Source organism: Coptis chinensis, chromosome 7, assembly GCF_015680905.1.
Source record: "Coptis chinensis isolate HL-2020 chromosome 7, ASM1568090v1, whole genome shotgun sequence".
NCBI classification, from domain to species: Eukaryota; Viridiplantae; Streptophyta; class Magnoliopsida; order Ranunculales; family Ranunculaceae; genus Coptis; species Coptis chinensis.
The window spans coordinates 39,392,147-39,411,210 of record NC_141462.1 but is presented as its reverse complement, the minus strand read 5'-3'; the positions used below and the strand labels follow the sequence as shown (position 1 = coordinate 39,411,210).

At 35.2% G+C, this 19,064-nt stretch overlaps 2 long non-coding RNA genes across 2 annotated transcripts; both read right to left on the bottom strand.

Moving 5' to 3' along the window:
• Nucleotides 1-12,175: 12,175 nt before the first annotated feature.
• On the bottom strand, nt 12,176-12,958 carry LOC147487480 (uncharacterized). Its single transcript, XR_015202294.1, has 2 exons — nt 12,466-12,958; nt 12,176-12,383 (listed from the first exon to the last, which is right to left on the bottom strand). It is a non-coding gene; the product is annotated as an uncharacterized LOC147487480 (long non-coding RNA).
• Nucleotides 12,959-14,994: 2,036 nt separating this feature from the next.
• Nucleotides 14,995-19,056, bottom strand: LOC147487479 (uncharacterized). Its single transcript, XR_015202429.1, has 3 exons — nt 18,258-19,056; nt 17,196-17,276; nt 14,995-15,380 (listed from the first exon to the last, which is right to left on the bottom strand). It is a non-coding gene; the product is annotated as an uncharacterized LOC147487479 (long non-coding RNA).
• Between the last annotated feature and the right edge of the window lie 8 nt (nt 19,057-19,064).

The window sequence follows — 19,064 nt, the reverse complement described above, 5'->3', positions numbered from 1 at the left end:
GCAACATGCGCATATGCATCCACCGGCCAGCGGTTATACCCTCACGAATCACGAGAGTTTTGTTGTCTCAATGGACGTGTCAACCTACCACTACCTCCTGTACCTCCTCCGTTGATGTATCTTTACATGGCACAATCCAATGTGGGTAAACATTTCAGAGATAATATAAGAAGGTACAATCATGTATTTGCATTTACATCAATGGGTGTACATATTGATGAGAACTTAGCTAATGGAAGAGATGGTGTTTATACTTATCGAAAGTTAATCGGGATCTATATACCATAAAATTGGTAGTTTATTGCCCGAAATTGGAAGTAGACCGAGATACCTACAAATGTATATATATGACAATCGACCATGAGCTAGACTACGGACTCTCGAGAGTGATTCACTTGATAGACGAGATCCTTGCAACTCTTAGACGGATATTAGATAGATGCAATCCCTTTGTTAGTGTAATTCACAAGTTTCACAAATACACGCACATAGATAACATTCGTTGCGGATAAAAGAGAGCTCTATTGAACGACATCGCTATGCAATGCCCACTTCATCACAAGTTGTCGCTATCTTAGTCGGTCCCCGATGAACCTTCTCGATATAGGCTTATGAGATATCATTGTCGGACGACACGGTCCGTAATTTACTTAATGTGCCCGACATCGCTGGATTTTATGATCCTCTTCAAGATCCACTTTTATCGCCTTTATGGTAGTTTTGGTTGGGATTTAAATATATTCCGCGAATGACTCACCGGATAAGTTGTCGCGGAATTTACTCCTACATGTTACGGGTTCCTCTAATTTCTTATTTTAAAAAGCTTATGTGTATATTATTTACTTCCGCTTCACACTTATGGATTAGTTTAATTATTTTCTCTTGATATCGGTTTATCCTTCAGATCAGAGAACATGTCGACTCCCTGTTTCTTATTGGTGGAAGGCTTTTTCAGCAATATGTAGTTGACCAGTATGTCAAAATCTCAACTCAACAATTGAGATATATACGGGATAATCAAAACAATCTTCGCTACCAGCTATACCAGTATTTACATGACTCGTCGTTCTTCGGAGAAAACATCTTCAAGTAAATTCGTTATTAATTTACATTTATTTGTTTGTTTATTTTATTATTGTACTGATTATTATCATTATTGTTATTAAAATTATATCAATTAATATTTTAGGTAATGTTGGAAGAAGGACTATTTTGCCTCGTGATCATACATTGGTAGTCCGAGATATGCACGTAAGATATCACGATGCAATGGCTTTGGTTCGAAGTTTGGCAAACCCGACATCTTTCCTTACAATGACTTGCAATCCAAACGGGATGAAATCAATGAAAGATTGGCTCTCGACAAACAAAGACAAGACGCACTGCACGTAACTACTAGAGTGTTTCGCCAAGTGTGAAGATCTGAAAAAGATTTGTTCAACCACCATGTACCGGGTAAGGTAATTGCACATGTACATGTCATTGAATTCCGTAAGAGAGGCTTACCCCATGCTCACTTTTTCCTCGATATTTGATGAATGTGACAAACCACGCACTCGATGACTATAACAAATTAGTTCGCAGAAATTCCCGATCCATCTATAGAGCCCGAGCTATTTAACATTGTCTTGAAGCATATGATTCATGGGCCATGCGGGAGTCTCAATCCATCTTTGCGCTTGCATGAAAGATGGAAAATGCAAAAGAATTTTCCAAAGGATTTTGCAAAATGTATTAATCGCAAGGTAATCGATTCCTATCCGATATATCAACGGAGAAACAATGGCCGAGTTGTCCGTCTTCATCATGGCACACAGGAGATCGATAATCGGTGGGTAGTTCCTTACAATCCTTGGCTCTTGAAGAAATATGATCATCATATCAATGTCGAGATCCGTTTCTAGCATCAAGAGCGTAAAATATTTATACAAATATGTCTACAAAGGAGGTGATCGTGTTTCTATGGAGGTCTCTTCAGAATCGAACAATGATAAAGACGAGATAAAACAATTTGTTGATGGTCGTTGGATATGCCCACATGAAGCTTTATGGAGAATATATATGTTTCCCCTAAACAGAATGTACCCTTCGCTTATACCTTTACAGTTCACCTTCCCAACATGCATCAAGTGACTTTCACAGATGGCCAAGACCTTCGAGTGCTGATGAATGATGAAAAAACGTCATGCACAATGTTAACAGAGTATTTTCATATGAATAGTATTGATCCCGGCAAGTAAGTATCTCAGATCAAGAATTTTAACATTATACATGGTGCAAGCAACTCAAAGTTTGGCTTAAAGAGAGGAAACAAAACCGTGTTATTGGAAGACTCTCCAATGTCTCCGTGTGAAGGTGATAGATATTACTTGAGGTTGATGTTGAATCATGTTCGAGGTGCCACATCTTTCCAAGATCTTCTACAAGTTGGCTCCACAATACACACAACATTTAAAAGCACGGTGAACATCTTGGTCTACTAGGGTTGACAATGCCATTCGAGAATCATTGCTTGAGGCGTCTACCGCACATGCCCTCCGCCATGAGAAGATTATTTGTGACAATATTAGTTCACATTAATCCCGTTGGAGTGAAGAAATTGTGGGGACTAATTTCACTCATTTATGATGGAGGATTATGCTTCAAAAAGCTCGTAATGCAACCAATCTTTTGCTCGCTGATCTTGAGGCTTCATTGAGTGAACTAGGCGTAAAGATATCCGATTTCGATCTCCGCCTCGATGTGATGATCCCATAGAAGCGGCCCCATGTCCCAAGTTCAATTGTTGAAGAGCGCCCGCATCAATACCTCGGCCGATGATCTATCTTCATATGACGAGAATGAATTCTCGCCGAGATATGCATTTGACAAGATAATGACTTCTATAAAGAAGAAAGAAAGTTCTTTACTTCATTGATGATGGTCCCGTGGAACTGAAAACCTTTCTATATCGATCCCTCATAGCTTCTTTAAGGAATGACGGTCATATAGCAATAGCAACCGCTACATCCGTATAAGCGTCAATAATGATGCTGCATGCATCGCTCATTCAAGGTTCAAAATACCGATTCCTACACACTCAAGGTCAACTTGCACATTCAAAGAAAGGATCTCGATGTGGCTGCATTGCTTCGCGGAAGCAAGTGTCTTGATATGGGATGAAGCATCGATGACTCACCGACATGCATTTGAAGCGTTGGATAGATCCCTAAAGGACATTTTTGATAACAATCTACCCTTTGAGGGAAAGTGGTTGTAATAGGAGGTGATTTTCGGCAGCCTACTTCGCCGTCACCGCGTGGCATAAGAAGCCGCACCATTGATGCCCGTGATTACCAATTCCCTTTGTGGCAACACATACAAATCCTGGCGCCTCACCGAAAACATGCGGGCCAAAACCGATCCTCTATTTTCAGATCTGTTATCATGAAAGTAGGAGATGATACGTAAACTTATGTATCGGCGATATGATAAGACTTCCGTGATGATATAGTAATTCCATGGGAAGATGATCTATCTCGAACCACCTTATAAATCAAATCTTCCCAGATCTACGGTCAAACGCATTATGACAAGAAAGGTACATGATAGATAGAGCTTTGATAACTCCATTGAACAAGAATGTGGACTTACTTAACCATGAAGTCATTAATATATTTCCGGTCAAGAACTCACGCACTACTCCTTCGACTATGTTGAGAATGACGCCCATAATTTGTATCCTCCGAGTTTCTACATTCTATGTCTCCCCGCGAAGTTACCTCCGCATGAATTAACTTTGAAGCTAGGGTCACCAATAATACTCCTACGGAACCTTGATCCAAAAATGGATTATGCAACGCACAAGGTTGTTGTGTCATAAATTCTATCAAAATCTTATTTATGCAGAAATAATCACCGGAAGTTTTTCCTCGCATGCCCGCTTTATTGAATAGGATTCCCTTTAAAATCCTCCGATGATGCTAGGGCCCCATTTTGCCTTACCCGAAACAATTTCCAAGAAGGTTAAGTTTTGCACTTACTATTAATAAGTCACAGGCCAAACCTTACCTCATGTCGGTGTATATTTGCCGGAGCATGTTTTCAGCCATGGTCAATTATATGTCGCGCCTCGCGGGGTATATCAAGGCGCACAACAAGGGTTTTAGTGAAGAATGGTTCTCTCATTGATCAACCCGAGTTCACACGAGGAACGTGGTATACAAAGAAGTACTACAACAATCTTCCGGCGCGAAGTTTTATTTAAGGTAACATCCAAGTCCTACCTCCATGTAGTCTCCACTAACGTGTTCTCCTCATTTAACTCCAAAGCACAAAAAGTGTCTCTCAAAGCTTACTAACTTCTTTCTCACAGTAATTAACTTCAAATCTTCTTTGTACTCTATTTTTGTTCCCTATGACTTTCACTAATGTGTAATCTATTTTGTTCGCTCCTAATGTTTCGTGTTCGAGCATGGAATAATCTGAATTTTGTTTCCCTATGGCTTTCACTACTACTATGCTTTCTTGGTGTATTCTTGAGTTTGGGGATTTGATAAATAGTTAATTTGTAATGAATGCAAAAGAATCTTTTCAGATCTGGAAGTATATGTAATTCCTTGAAATTTACTTTGTGCTAAAGGTTTATTTATTTATTTTTAGGACCTAACTTTTATGTCAAACAATTCTCATTTAGCAGGTTGGTGATGCTAACAATGACCGTGCTTACATGGAGAAACCAGATGATATGTACACTTTTGTTTTCTATCGATCCATACTTTAACCAAGAGTGAAATTTGGAACATATGCCACTTTCACCGCTCTATTCTGTTATAATATAGAACACTTACAATGTCATTGTACCGGGACGTACTACATACCGAAAGGTAGACGCAAAGATCCTTTTAATTCTATATGTATGACACCTTATCATTATTCGTGATAGCTTCCAAAAATGAATGGGCAACCATATGTGGCCTACGCTATGCCTTTCATATCCTTTTTTTTCTACTCACATAGGGACAGATATTTATATTAAATCTAGCTTAATTTTATTTTTACGCCTGCGCTTAAAGAATTCTTTAAATGCATACGTAGATAGATAAGGCTATGTCTTCATCATGAATTGTCTAAAAAATATTCGAATTTAAAAAAATTGCAACCGAACGTACCACAACTATATTAAGGGTTCCGTTCCAAGCAGATAGATCGATAGTGAGAAACTACTATATTCCGTGTCGGGGTCTCAGTTCTTTGGGTCTAGCCCCCATTGTTTCACTTTCCGCCCCATCTATTACTTTTCGAAATAAACCGGTGTCATCAAATCGAATGGTAATAAGTATCATTTTGCTCATGATGATAGTGACTTGCAATTGCCAAAGAATCGATCTCAAGTGAACATCGAAGGGACCAACGCAAGGACGACGGATCGTTTTCCGGGTATACAAATGATGGTTTGACTATTGAAACACGGGAACTTTTGAAAACACAACTAACTTTGTTTCGAGAGCTCCTTACCACTAAGGCCAATGCTCAAGGTGTCGATTGGCTCCATCGATCAAGAATTGAGAGTGATTTTTTGCTATCATACTCTATTCTTTTTTTTTTTTGACTCCTATATATTTTTCCAGATTAAGCAGTCCATTGGATTACCAAGAGGTTGGGTGAGTGTTGATGTTGATAGAATTGTGTGTGAATCTTTGCGGCTCAAATCTTAGTTTTGCTTTGTTAGCATCGTGGACACCAACCGAAGGTGAACCTTTGTTGTCCTCAATGTTGTTAGTGTAATAATACTATATTACATTTAGAGTTGTTAATTTATAATACTATATTAGATTTAATGGCATGGGGAGTTGTTTTTTTATGTTTCATTTCCTCCATGAGCTTTCTAACCGTAGTCAATCTCATCCGCTTTGATTCAAGCTAATAATGCCGGTAAAGCCTTTGCCAAGCAATTTTAATGTTGCACACGGAACCTCATTTCCTTGGAGGGAAAATAGCTTGGCGGAAAGCTTGGTTGACTTCCTCCTACCCCACATTCAAAGACTAACTGGGGCTTTAAAGATCGATCGCGACGGATTGTTGCAATTTGTTTCCCCTTTCGTTATTGCCTCTACAATTGGTCCGATGCGACTTTTCGAGTTCACAAATTGATCGTCTTCTAGCCCGGTCGTAAACTTTGGTTTGGAGTAACAGTTACATACAAGGAATTTATTCATGCAGTGACTTGGTAAACATATATTATTTGGTTACTCAAGTAGAAGTTTCAACGCTTTTGTTTTACCTTGGTTAATGATTTCCATTGATCCAAAAGCCGATAAGCCCGTGTGTGGATGGGAGCCAAGATAGGTTCTTAACGCTCCGGACTTTGAAGAACACTCCACTCAATCGCCTAGGTACTAATTCTCTTTTGATCCTAATGCAAACTTACTCGCCTTCACATCATCCCGACCTATCAAACATGCAATCCGCTTCTCTTAAAAGAGACACGCGAAAAAGAAAAAATCCCGAGTCAAGATCCGAATCTAGGTAAGCCTATGTTGGATTGTAGCGCTACATTCATAATCTAGGACTTCGACTTAAAGAATCTTATGATTGCCGGTAATTGGGCAGCCTTCAGAAGTGAGGTTGGTGATCGCACATCTTCATTTGAATCAAGGGGACCAAGTAACGATAACCGAACATCGAGGGTAGTAGGAGTACAATTGACATACCACCGCCGCTTCGAGAGCTATGGTCAAGGGATCCCTTTGGAGCGACAATTGGCGATGGCTCTGCAAGTAATGTAGCCGGATCAATGGGTGAAAATCTATAAGTATATTTAAGTAATCGAGGCTTGAAGGATTTTTGTCTTTGAAGTCATTGGTGAAACATGCAAGTGTTATGAAGTGTGTTCATTTGCATGTAGATTGATGATCCCGCACCCTTCCGTTTAGGTGTCATCATTATAATATGCTCAATGGATAAATATTGATTTTTGCTGAAAAATTAAGTGAAGAACGAGGGACTAAATTAAGAGTTCTTTTCTTATGTGTTCTTTGCATTTGTGTACGCCGCCAGCTCCCCTTTAATTGATCATTTACAATTTTTGCGAATTTTTAACGATCTTTGTAAGTTAAAAAATCATGACATATACAAAGTTGCACCATTTTGGATATGTTGTTTAACACAAATAACATTTATTCATTCTCGACTCCATCTTCCACATATTCAATATCCTCTGTAAGTTCCATTACCTTTTATATAAGCAACCATCTTATCAGCCAAATAAATCAATTACTATCTCTCATACATATAACTAATTAAATTTTCTAATAAATCAAAAATCAACTGATCCATCAAGGAACATATCTCTATGAAGAGCATCCATGTTTCAGAACTAAACACCTCATGTGCTTCTTAATTTGGATGACCTGTCCTCTTTCCACCGACTACACATCAACCAGATAAAAACAAGCAAAAAATCATCTCCAATAGTTAAGTAGATAAAGACAAGCAAAAAAAATTTCCGTTGCCTGTTCCTTTACTTGCTTTAAGTGAAACTATATCACGGTCTACTCTAAACAAGCATACACTACCGTAAGTTCCTTTACTTGCTTTCCACATATACACATACTTAGCTTATTCTTTATTAACTGTTGCCCTTTCCTTGAAATCAATTTAACTGCAACATACACGTATTTTAATCTTAAACAAGAACTAAATTTTCGTTGTCTGATACGTTTTCCATGTAGTATAAACCATTATTACTTTAGTTATATCAAAATTTACGCTCATTCTCATTGACTGTTATTCCATCCATTTTCTAGACAATAATTAATCTTATATTACACGTAGGAATTTGCGATTTAATGGCACATCTTCAACATCATTGCATTGCGGATATTGACTCAACTGATAGACAATGGAAAATAATGGCTAGAGTGAGTAGAATTTGGGAAACACTTGACTACGTCACTGACGAAGTAAGAAGTCTAGACATGATGCTCATCGACAAGCACGTAAGTGTATTTGTATAACTTTTTTTTTTTAAATAACTCAGTATACATATAGTTGTATGTGGACTTCATTTGGACTTTTATCAGGGTCATCAGATACATGCAAAAGTTGATAAGACATTGATGAATAAGTTCCAGCACCAAATAGTTGAAAAGGAGATTTACTCTATAGATAGATTTTCTTTGTCAAAAGCAAGAATAAATATAATGTCACCGGGAGAATATGTCATTAATTTCAATTGGCACACCAAGCATAAAGCCACTTTCGTAATTAAAGATATGGACTTTCCAGAGCATGCATTTTCATTTGTCAATTTCGATCAAATATCAACGAAAATTGACAACAAACATCTTATAGGTAAATACCTTTAAAACTATTTTATATATTAACTATAACCAACGTCATTCTAATCTTTTGTCCCATTTTCTTTCTTTACAGATGTAATTGGACGTGTACACGAGTGGAACAAACTAAGGAATGTAACAAAGAAGAATGGAAACAAGACTTTTGTACGAGATATCAAACTCCAAGATGAACAGTTAGTTATTTCATTCCAATCAAACAAACAACTTGCTATATATCTCTCTTACTTTACCACACACGCATTACTATCTATTTCTAATTACATTATGCAGGGATATGTGTTGAAGATCACATTGTGGAGCAACTCAAAGAATGCAACACAATGATGAAATAATCGTAATAATTCTAACACGGCAGTTTTGATCGTGGACTTCTACATCGCGTTAAATGTGATGGTATGTTTATCCACATCAAACTCAACATTGGTAATGATCAAATTGTATCATATTTTTATTATTATTATCATTTAAATTAAATAAAACTTAATATGTCGCAGACATACGTGCTGAATATGTTCTATCATCTACATTTGCAACAAAACTATATCTGAATTTGCAAATTCCAGAAGTTGCGAATATCAGTAACAGGTACTCCTCTCTTTCAAAGGATCACACTTCTTTCAAAGCACATACGCATGTTAGAAGTGCAAACTTTTGCACTGGTAACTAAACATTCGTAAACTCTGAAATTGGCACTCTTTGATTGATTGTTCACTACGGTCACATCAATATTAGTTATTACTTTTATAATTATTGACACTAAGTTTCATTTATATTGAGAAACTAAAATACTCAAGTAAATTGAAGTCATTCAAGTTTTTGAATCCTAATTTCCTTTTCGGACTCTCATTAGTCATCAAGTGAAAATTAACTTCATTTCCACATTAGCATATCCGATCAACACTTTAGATTTCTCATTTAATTCACAAACTTTTTTTTTTTTCTACAGTCCCGTACCATCGCAAAACCAAGCTTCTATCAAGGGAGTCACCTCAAGCGGTTGCATCACGTAACAAAAACGTTGTCAGAAATAATTGCTGCAATTAATGATGATTCATCACAGGTATATCGATTAGTATACATTATTCTATAGCTTCCATCTCATAATTATTCCATATCTCATATAACGAACTATATCACTTATAGGAAATGCATTTTACCGTTGAGGCGGCTATTTCAAAAATACTTCTTGACAAGGGATGGTCTTACATTGCATGCCCACATTGCCGAAAGACGCTTGATAAAACGAGTAGTGGTTACAAATGCGTAAAAGACGGCATCTGATTCCAATACAAAAGTAAGATTTAACTTTTATAACTTCCATATTTATATGCTATAATTAATATATATTGCAATGTACCAATTAAGTAATGGAGATAAATGATGAAACATCTACGGCAAAAGTTGTGGCATTCGATCCTCAAGCAACAACATTGCTACAAAGAACTGAAAAAGAACTTGCTCACATTGAACAACAGGTGAAAAAAATAATTATATTTTCTCCTAACTTGAATACATACATTGAACTGCATTTTAACTTGCACACGTTCAACATGTACAGAAGATGGTACGCATTACACTTTACTACTTAATGTTCCAGGATTTGGTAGGATATAAAGCTATATTCCAAATAAAATAACCAAATTCAACAAGCAAAGACAAAAACAGTTCACTCACCATTTCAAAAATCACTCCAATTGTGAACGACTCAACAAGTCATAATACACCTAAGTCTGAATAAAAGTGTAAGTATAATTTTCATACAATTCAAATCACTTACTATTAAATTTTGTTGTGTCTAATATATACTTTCATACAAATCTCTTCTTGCTTTTGAGGGGGGATGACACCGGTTGTAATCAACAACAAATTTTGCTACAAGATCAAGGACGCTGCTCCGATCAAATATTTTGTTCTTTTGCATATGTATATATGTACATGAGATTAAGCTTTCTCTTATGTTTAGTTCTTTACTAACAACTCTCAGATCGGACTACATGCATCTTTAAATTAAATCTCCATGATGTTTTGTTCTTTTTGCATTAGGTTACATTAAGCTTTCTCTTATATATCATTCTTTACTAACCAATGTGTATCGATAATATGATATTATGCATTTATATAAATCATATATGATATTTTGTATCTATATATGCATATGATGATTTCTTCTTCACGCATTTTCTTCACCGCGGAAGAATCAAATATATTTTTAAGCTATTTTAAAATTTCTCTCGCTCTCAGCAGAGTTTTTATCCTATTTAGTCTCTTTAGATTGTTGGCGGGGAAGGAGTAGTAATCTGTCACAAACATATGGGGGCTTCACAGATTTGTCAAGAAGAAAAGCAAAGAGGTTTGGGAGGGTTTCGACCCATCTTTGTGGGATACAAAACATGCATTGCAATCCCGCGACTTGCGATCTTTGTTGGTCCCGCCACCATATTACGATCTAAACATATAATACCGTTCTCCCCCTGGCTCCCCATGAGTTCTTAACAATCCAAGACACGCCAAAGAACACCGTGGTCATAAGCATGGTTCTTAACAATCCAAGGCTACTAAATGGTTTTCTTTCACGTTACGTCATAAGCAGATGACTACCAAACACTATGTTTCATTGAGGATGAAGTAGATACAAAACACTGTAAAAAACTTCTAGCTACATGCCATCTTATCTTCCTTATTCAAAAGTACAATATAGACCATCTTTTTCCCGTGATAATGGTAAGCCATCCTTTTCCCTGATCTTAGCGACTTCTTAGTTTTGTTTTTTTTTTGGTTGGTTCTATTACGACTTCTTAGTTCTCACTACTGTCCTAAGCTTAGCGACTTCTTAGTTTTTTTTTTTTTTTTTTTTGGTTGGTTCTATTAAGATTTCTTAGTTCTCACTGCTGTATAAGCCTATATTGTTGACACGTGCAGCGCACGTGCATCATGCTAGTAGGTATTAATTTCCCCTCTGTTGTGTCACAGTTTTCCACATTTTCTTTATTTAGGTTCTAAATTCCACATAAACATTACATGCATGATTTATAATTATCATTAAAAATTGCTCTCACCAAGACCTAGAGAAAGTGGATATATAAACATTACATTTGGTGTTATATGATGAACTCCACTTACACTAACTCCAAAACCTCTACTATGAAAAACAATGAATTAGAAGCTGATTTTTCATGGAGATGTTCTCCCATAATATAGATCATTAGAAAAAAAAAAAAAAAAAAAAAAAAAAAATCAGCACAATTGAAAATGTCTAGGCGTGATCAAAATTTGCTTTTACAGGTTATAAAATTATCCAACGGTCAGATTTTTCAAATTTCAAAACAACTTTTAACAAGGTTAAACATTTTCGTTTGGGCTGATTTTTTGTAGGGGGCTTCTCTATTATGAGAAGGCTATATTCATAAAAAAAAAAAATCCGTTTTTGATAGTGGAGTTCATATAACGGGCTCAATTGGATAAACTTGAAATACAAAGGCAAAATGTGGTTTGCATAAGCATTGTATGTCATTACATGGGGACATTAATATATAGGCATTACAAATATTAATAAACATTACATAATGTGATTACTTGCAATTTATATAGATGACATTAATCTCTTTGGTTCGGAATCTCATTTAATGAACCAAATCTTTACATTTATATAATTTATACAGTACTTTGGCCATAAACTTCATCGATCTTTAAAGCACCCACCCATCTTCAAGAATTATTCTCACTAAAAGTCGATACATGATGAAAAGTACTCTAAACATACTCTAGGGCTTTTTAACTTCTAGATCGAATTGTCATTGACCTCAAACTTTAGGGAAACAATTAAGTACAGGGTCTTGTATCGATGATACATGGTCTGCTTATCATTTGCTTGCTATATATATGAATCATGAAATGTACACAATAAATTGCAACGAGAAACATAACATTATTCAATGAACATACAAAGAGAATAAAAATTTATAAAAGGAAGAGGATGGAAATCCCAGATGAGCTTTGTTTCCGTAATTGAACTGAAGTATCCTCATACACGTAATATGTTCACTGAAAAAATATACATGTGACCAAATATTTAGGCAAAAACCTTTCATGAAATTGAAAATTTTGTAAAGAGTCAATCACTTACCCAATCAGATACGGTATGCCTGTACGTGGCAATCATCCCTCCCAATCGTCACCAAGAAAAACTTGTAATCTAAACTGAGCTGCTTCCAAAATACTCAGCAGCCTAAACCCTGGCCACTGAACTCGATCTACATTAGCTGCTCCAAGGCTAATGTTTTCGTACTCCCCATAGAAAATAGTTTGTTTTGAGCAAGGTCTCTAAGTCCTATGAGATCTATCCTGCTTAGTTAATCAACTCAGCTAAGAAGGATCTCATCACGACAACTCTTGAGTCTTGAGTATCACTGTAATAGAAACCCACGGTAAGTATTGTTAGCACCGGGTTGAGACTCAACCCTACACTTATATTAAAAAAAAAACACCCCGTGGTAGACAAATGTCGTCAATTTCTCCCTTGAGAAGTAACGACACTACCAGTCTTTATTTCACTATCTAAGGGGCTTACAAAAATATTACAATTTTGAAAACCCCAACAATCAAAGAATTATTGTCATATATCCTACAGTTTTTAAGAAGTGACACCCCCAATAAAATTATCATGTTGGCACAAATTCCTCTTGAAAGCATGGCCCAAAATATCGTCGAGATATCCGATATCTTGCCGATATATCTTGGTAAATTAGTACACCGATATCGATATTTCTGATATATATCCACCGAATATTGAACCCCTTTTTTTCCGAAATATATTGGAATTTCCGATATGAAACTTTATATCGCCGATATAATCGATATTTCCGATATAATCGATATATATCAGTTGACTTTTTTACCATTTTTAAATATAAATCAAATATTTCCAATATATTTCCGATATTATGTCTGATATATCTGATATTTATGATATTTTAAATAGTTTGGACTGGTCACCAAAAAAACCGATATATCCAATATATCTCGGTTTTTGGGTACACCGATATATTAACCGATATCGAAATTTTGGCCTTGCTTAAAGTACATTTGAAAAAAGGTTACATACTGTTAAAATCTATAAAACCTTTGGATACGAAGCGTTACTCAGCTTTGGACCATATTTTTTGGGTTGGGCATTAATCGGCATTATACGTCACATCAACCATATTAATTTCGAGGGTTTAGAATGCATTTGGGTTTACAAACCGGTAATTCATTCATTAAGCCCCCACATAGTAACAACCTTTCCATACAAAGAGCCTTAAAAATGACAACAAGATTTTCACGGGCAAAAGAAAGTTAGACGGTTAATTGTGTTCTAATAACGTATTAATGAGTGTTATTTATGCACAAAACTGATCGATGCCCATGTATCAATTATTGATTGGGTTGTTCAATTAATACTATTGTGTGTTTTTTCTCCTAAAATTTAATCCAGTCCCAAAAGCCCACTTCAAACTCAAAAAGATCTCTGCTGTACACGTGTCCCCCGCCCTCTCACGTGATCCACACCGCACACTAACACCTCTCTCCAAAAACCGCTATGTCTTATTATATAGACTAGTGAGTGCCCGTGCCTTCGGCACGGATTGTTCTAGAATTGTATTGACGTGAAAATAGTAGTATGGATTTTAATCAATTTTTATTAGTCTTCTCTTAAGAGAGAAGTTTCAATCACATTGATATCTACCTATTAAATAAATAAAAAAAACAAAAACAAAAAAAAAACAAATGCGAAAGGTGTTATTTCAAAAGTGGTGCAGAGTCTGATCTTATGCACACTGATTCATTGAAGAGAATCCCTTGCCGTACTGATTTACCCACCCACATTACAATATCGTCAATAAAATAGAATACATAGCCACGTAACATAAACTAAGAACAAACTAATCAAAGGCGATAGTAACATGTAAACCCTCCTTCGAGAAAATGTGCTCTATCTATGCATGCAGTTGACATTTGTCATGAAATATAAAATAGAAAACATTGATTAAAACACACACACAAAATGGTGGTTAAGGGATATATTATTTACTTAAGATGAACAAAAAAACTGTTTCCATACATACACATGAAATACAATTGGCTTATTTCTAGCATGAACTAACATAACAACATTTAGCAATATACAACCTCCTAGCACGTTCAATGCTAATTTTACTCACACGCTCGATTAGGGAATTAAAGAACAAAAGAATAATCTGACTCTGGTACACACAAATGCTCATTTTAAGCCCATCCCTGGCGGCCATAGCTCTGCCATAGAGTTAATCATTTCTCCAAATGGGGAATCCATATGAGATGGATTGATTCCTTATGGGTACTCAAGCACTTATTTGACTTACAAAGATACTATTAGTATTAACAATTGCATAACAACGAATATAGTTGAATGAACTGAAATTCAACAGCGAAGTTTACTATTTTTAATCCACACCTATAACATATTATAAAGACAACTTAAAAGAGTACGTAAATCCATATATATATATATATATTTCTACATATAAATGAAAATAATTAGTTGAATCGAAAACAAAAAGTGGTGAATGAAGAAACTCAGATCCTTTAAGGAATGTACCTAGACGTAACGGAGTTCTTAACTTGATCTAATGTTTTATCCTTCATTATATCATTATCATGCTGTTTTGTTGCACGAAAATCTTAGAACACCTATTTCGTAGTAACAACGTATGTCAACAGAAGGCATATGAATTATTGTAAAAAAGCTAACAAAACCTTCAAAAGTATTCTTATGACCTATAACAAAAATATAGTGAGAGATATCTTGTCAATGCATTAAGCTAGGGCAAATCACCCATGATTAATGTCAAGTCACTCATTATTATTTTTTATCTATTTTTTATTAATTTTTTGATTCTTCAATTTTTTAATTTACAAACTAATTAACATATACAGAGGCCAAGTGAGGGATCTTGTTATACCTTAGCTCTCATATGGGGACCAGCAAATTGGGACTTCACCAAACCCTTGATTTCCCACCTGCAAGGCGAGAATCCACATGATGATGCAAAAGTACAAACAACAATGGACTTCACCTAGCCCTTGATTTTCCATATGCCATCAAGTAGGAATGTAGGACCCTTGTAATATGTGATTACACAAAATGTGATGAGCGGTAATATTGCCGCCGTAAGGAAAATGAGATAAATAGTATTTACACATTATTCAGGCCAACTTTTTACAAAACAACAAACAATCACTAAATTTTAGTTTTTCTTCCAGATGCAATAGAAGATAGCATATAAATATACAATCAATAAGTACATGAATACAAAAAAAGAACATTGCAAAGGCTTGCTAAATAAGAAGCATACCACTAAATAGTAAAATATCTTAAATTTGTGGCTTCTCGTACCACAACACTTATTAACTGAGATTAGTAAACAAATTCAAAAGACCTAGTCTTTTTAGGATAAAAATATACATCCTAAGCATTTTTCTTTAAATCCATCTCTTACGCCAAATTGATTAGCACTAATATCCATCCATAAATTTATAAAGAGGAAAAGTGACAATGTAGACGGTTCCCTAAATTTCTTGCATCAAGTTTTCTGTATATATGCTAGTGTAAGATATAAAAACCATGGGGGGACAACATGTGTTATCATATGACCTTAATCCTAACATCTTCAATTTTTAACTTTAAAGAAAAAAAAAAGGAAAAGGGGGGGGGGGATCTACAATGACAATAATCCCATAAAAAACAAAACAACTATACCAAATTGAAATGCATTATTTCAGAACAATTCAAGGGAACCCATTTAGTCTGTTACCCCACCCCGCTTCTCTTTTGGTAGAAAGGAAAAATGTGGGTATTCTTTGTCCATTGAAACAATTCAATGAGATATAAGAAATTTTGCATTCTCGTTAGGAAGACCTTGTACAATGCAGGGGAAAGGATTTATTATACATTCTTTGATACCTTTTCAAGACAGTCAAAGGATTGGAATAAGAAATCGTAATAGCATATCAAAGAGCTTAGAACATGATGTACCTGAAAGATTAGATTAAAAAGAGCTCGGAAAAGCACAATTTAATTGGGTGATTAATAGTAGAAGGCAACCGATTAATAAAGGTAGGAGTTACTACATAGAATCCATTTCAATAAGCAACAATTTTTTAATTCAATAGAATAGAAGGTCGTATAGAGTTTAAATAAAGGTTAGTACAAAAGACTTCATTTCTAAATGAAAACTATTTCTAAATGAATGCAATGTACGAAAAGGAATGACATGCATAAAAACCAAATCAAATTTAGAAAAAGCAGTTGACAATTTGAGCATGCAGAAAATCCACATAGACTACTACACAAAATTCATTTGATTGCTTGGTAATACCTGCAATATGAGCATTTGAAAAACATATTAGATATATCAAACAAATTATCCCAATATCCACAGTTAAATTATGACCAAATACCACTCCAAGATACGCACAATAGTGCTTACTTTTCACTACATGCATATACCTTAACTTTCTAATATATACACCTCTGGATGTGGAGACCAACACTTTGAAGGGAGCTCTAACAAAGAAGTGCAACGCTCAAGCAAGCCAAATGACGATGGATCATCACATTTGAAATATATGATCGAGTACAAGAACAAAATGCAGTTTTCTTTTAATGCAATCAGTATTTGTGCTGGAAAAGGAAAAATTAGATAAATACTATCACAATTCTAAGCAACTGGCTACTATTGTACATTGTAATAACTAATAAGCAATTGGTTAAGTACGTGGCATCAATTAAAAAGCGGTATTAATATTTGCAACGATTTAAAATTGGTTACTTACGTTACACGAAATACCCAAAAAAAATGCCCATTCTGCAATTTGTTCTCTACTTCTTTGTCGATCAATAAGAATGACCCATTTCTGTGTTACAAAGATGGAGTTTCAATAAACCAATTAAAATTTTCACATCCCTGTTAAATTAAACCTGTAGACATTCAAGAAGTAATCCTAAAATTTCTTCAAATTTAAATACCCAAGTTTTAAAAGGATAAGCTATACCTCAATTATAAGCCAATAGAAATATTGAGAACTGGCGATGGATGTAAAAAGAGTTTGTAGATTAAAAGTCCAGCGAGAGTAATAGGTTAGAAGAGTTGAGATTATAGGGAACAAAAAAGGGAAAATCAATAAATTTTCCTCATTTGGTTCATAGTACATAATCCATAGAGGCAAAGAAATATGTTAAAGGCAGAGAAATAAATCCATTGAGGATGCTGAAGGGTAAAAGTCTCATAGCAATCTCTGTAATTTAGAACACCATGACAACGATTTTTTCGATTATTATCAGTGTAAGCAACAAAAGTAGGGTATTTTAATCAATCTGAGATAAAAGAAGAAGAAGAAGAAGATGTTGAATAGTGAAGATTGCTTACCAGCACAAATTTCTGGCGGCACTACTAATAAATGGTGAAAGAGTATAAGGAGAGACCCACACATTTTAAGAAATCTAACAACCAAAATAGGGTGGAAGAAAAAAAAAAGTAGTGAATCGCTAATTGTGTGAATAAAGGATAGGTTGTTGTGTTTTTTCCCTCAATCAAACGACAACTTTCTTAGAGCTTCTTTGAACACTTCGACATAGTATTGTCTTTCTATTAAATAGTATATAGACTATATAAGATGATTGTATTAGATGGTTTACTTATTATGCCGTATTGTTCAATATATAGATGATATAAACAAATCAAATTGATATTAACCTTGATTCAACAATGACCAAAAAAAAAACTGCATCAACTAATTATAACTCATAGCTTAAAAAGTATCAAAGAAATAACTTAAAAAAAAAAAATTGATTCAGTTAAATGAAGTTCAGGTGATAGAATATGGAGGTGTACAAACCTTCCTTCCGTGATTCGTGTTTGCCAATCTACTACTTCCGTTGCTCAACTACAACGAAAAACAGAAAAATAAATCCCAAATTATGAAACCGACAACACATTTTTAGCAGTCAGCAAAAATAGAAAAAAGCGACAGTCTTCAACGAAGAATGCAAAATAAACAAACAAAAGAGGGAGAAAAAATGAACACGAAAGACCAATAATTCTCCACACCGTACCATTGATTCTTTCTCTCAATATGTCAAAACTGAAATGGATTATTGATAGAGGGGTGGGAGAAGAAGAAGAACGGAGAAAATAATACCAATTGTGACTAAAGAACATGGTAAAAAAACTAAAGATACTGGCGTTCAATTTGGTGAAGAAGATGACACCTTGTCCCTTTTTAGATTAGAATTGGGTTATCTTGGAGGCGTGAGAGAGAGAAGAAAAGAGAACAGTTTTTTGTTCAATGGTTTTTCATTTCTAATCGCAGTCATGCTGTAATCAAGGAAGAAGAAGGAGGAGGCAAAAGAAGAACATATTGGTTTCTTCTTCGCTTCATTTCGATGAGAACAGATGGGATGGGAGAGCGAACGAAAGGGTTTCTTCTAATAAAGGTTTTCACGATTAATATTCCATGATTAATATCCCATTTATTTTCTAATCCAACTCACACGCTTTGGTGGCACTATTGTAACCCTCGATTCTATTGGCTTGGGGAATTTTAAATACGGTGAACAAATTCATGGCCATTTGATGAAAACGGGATTCTTTTAGTATGTTCAAGTGGGAAATGCTCTTATTAATATGTACACCAAAATCAGGC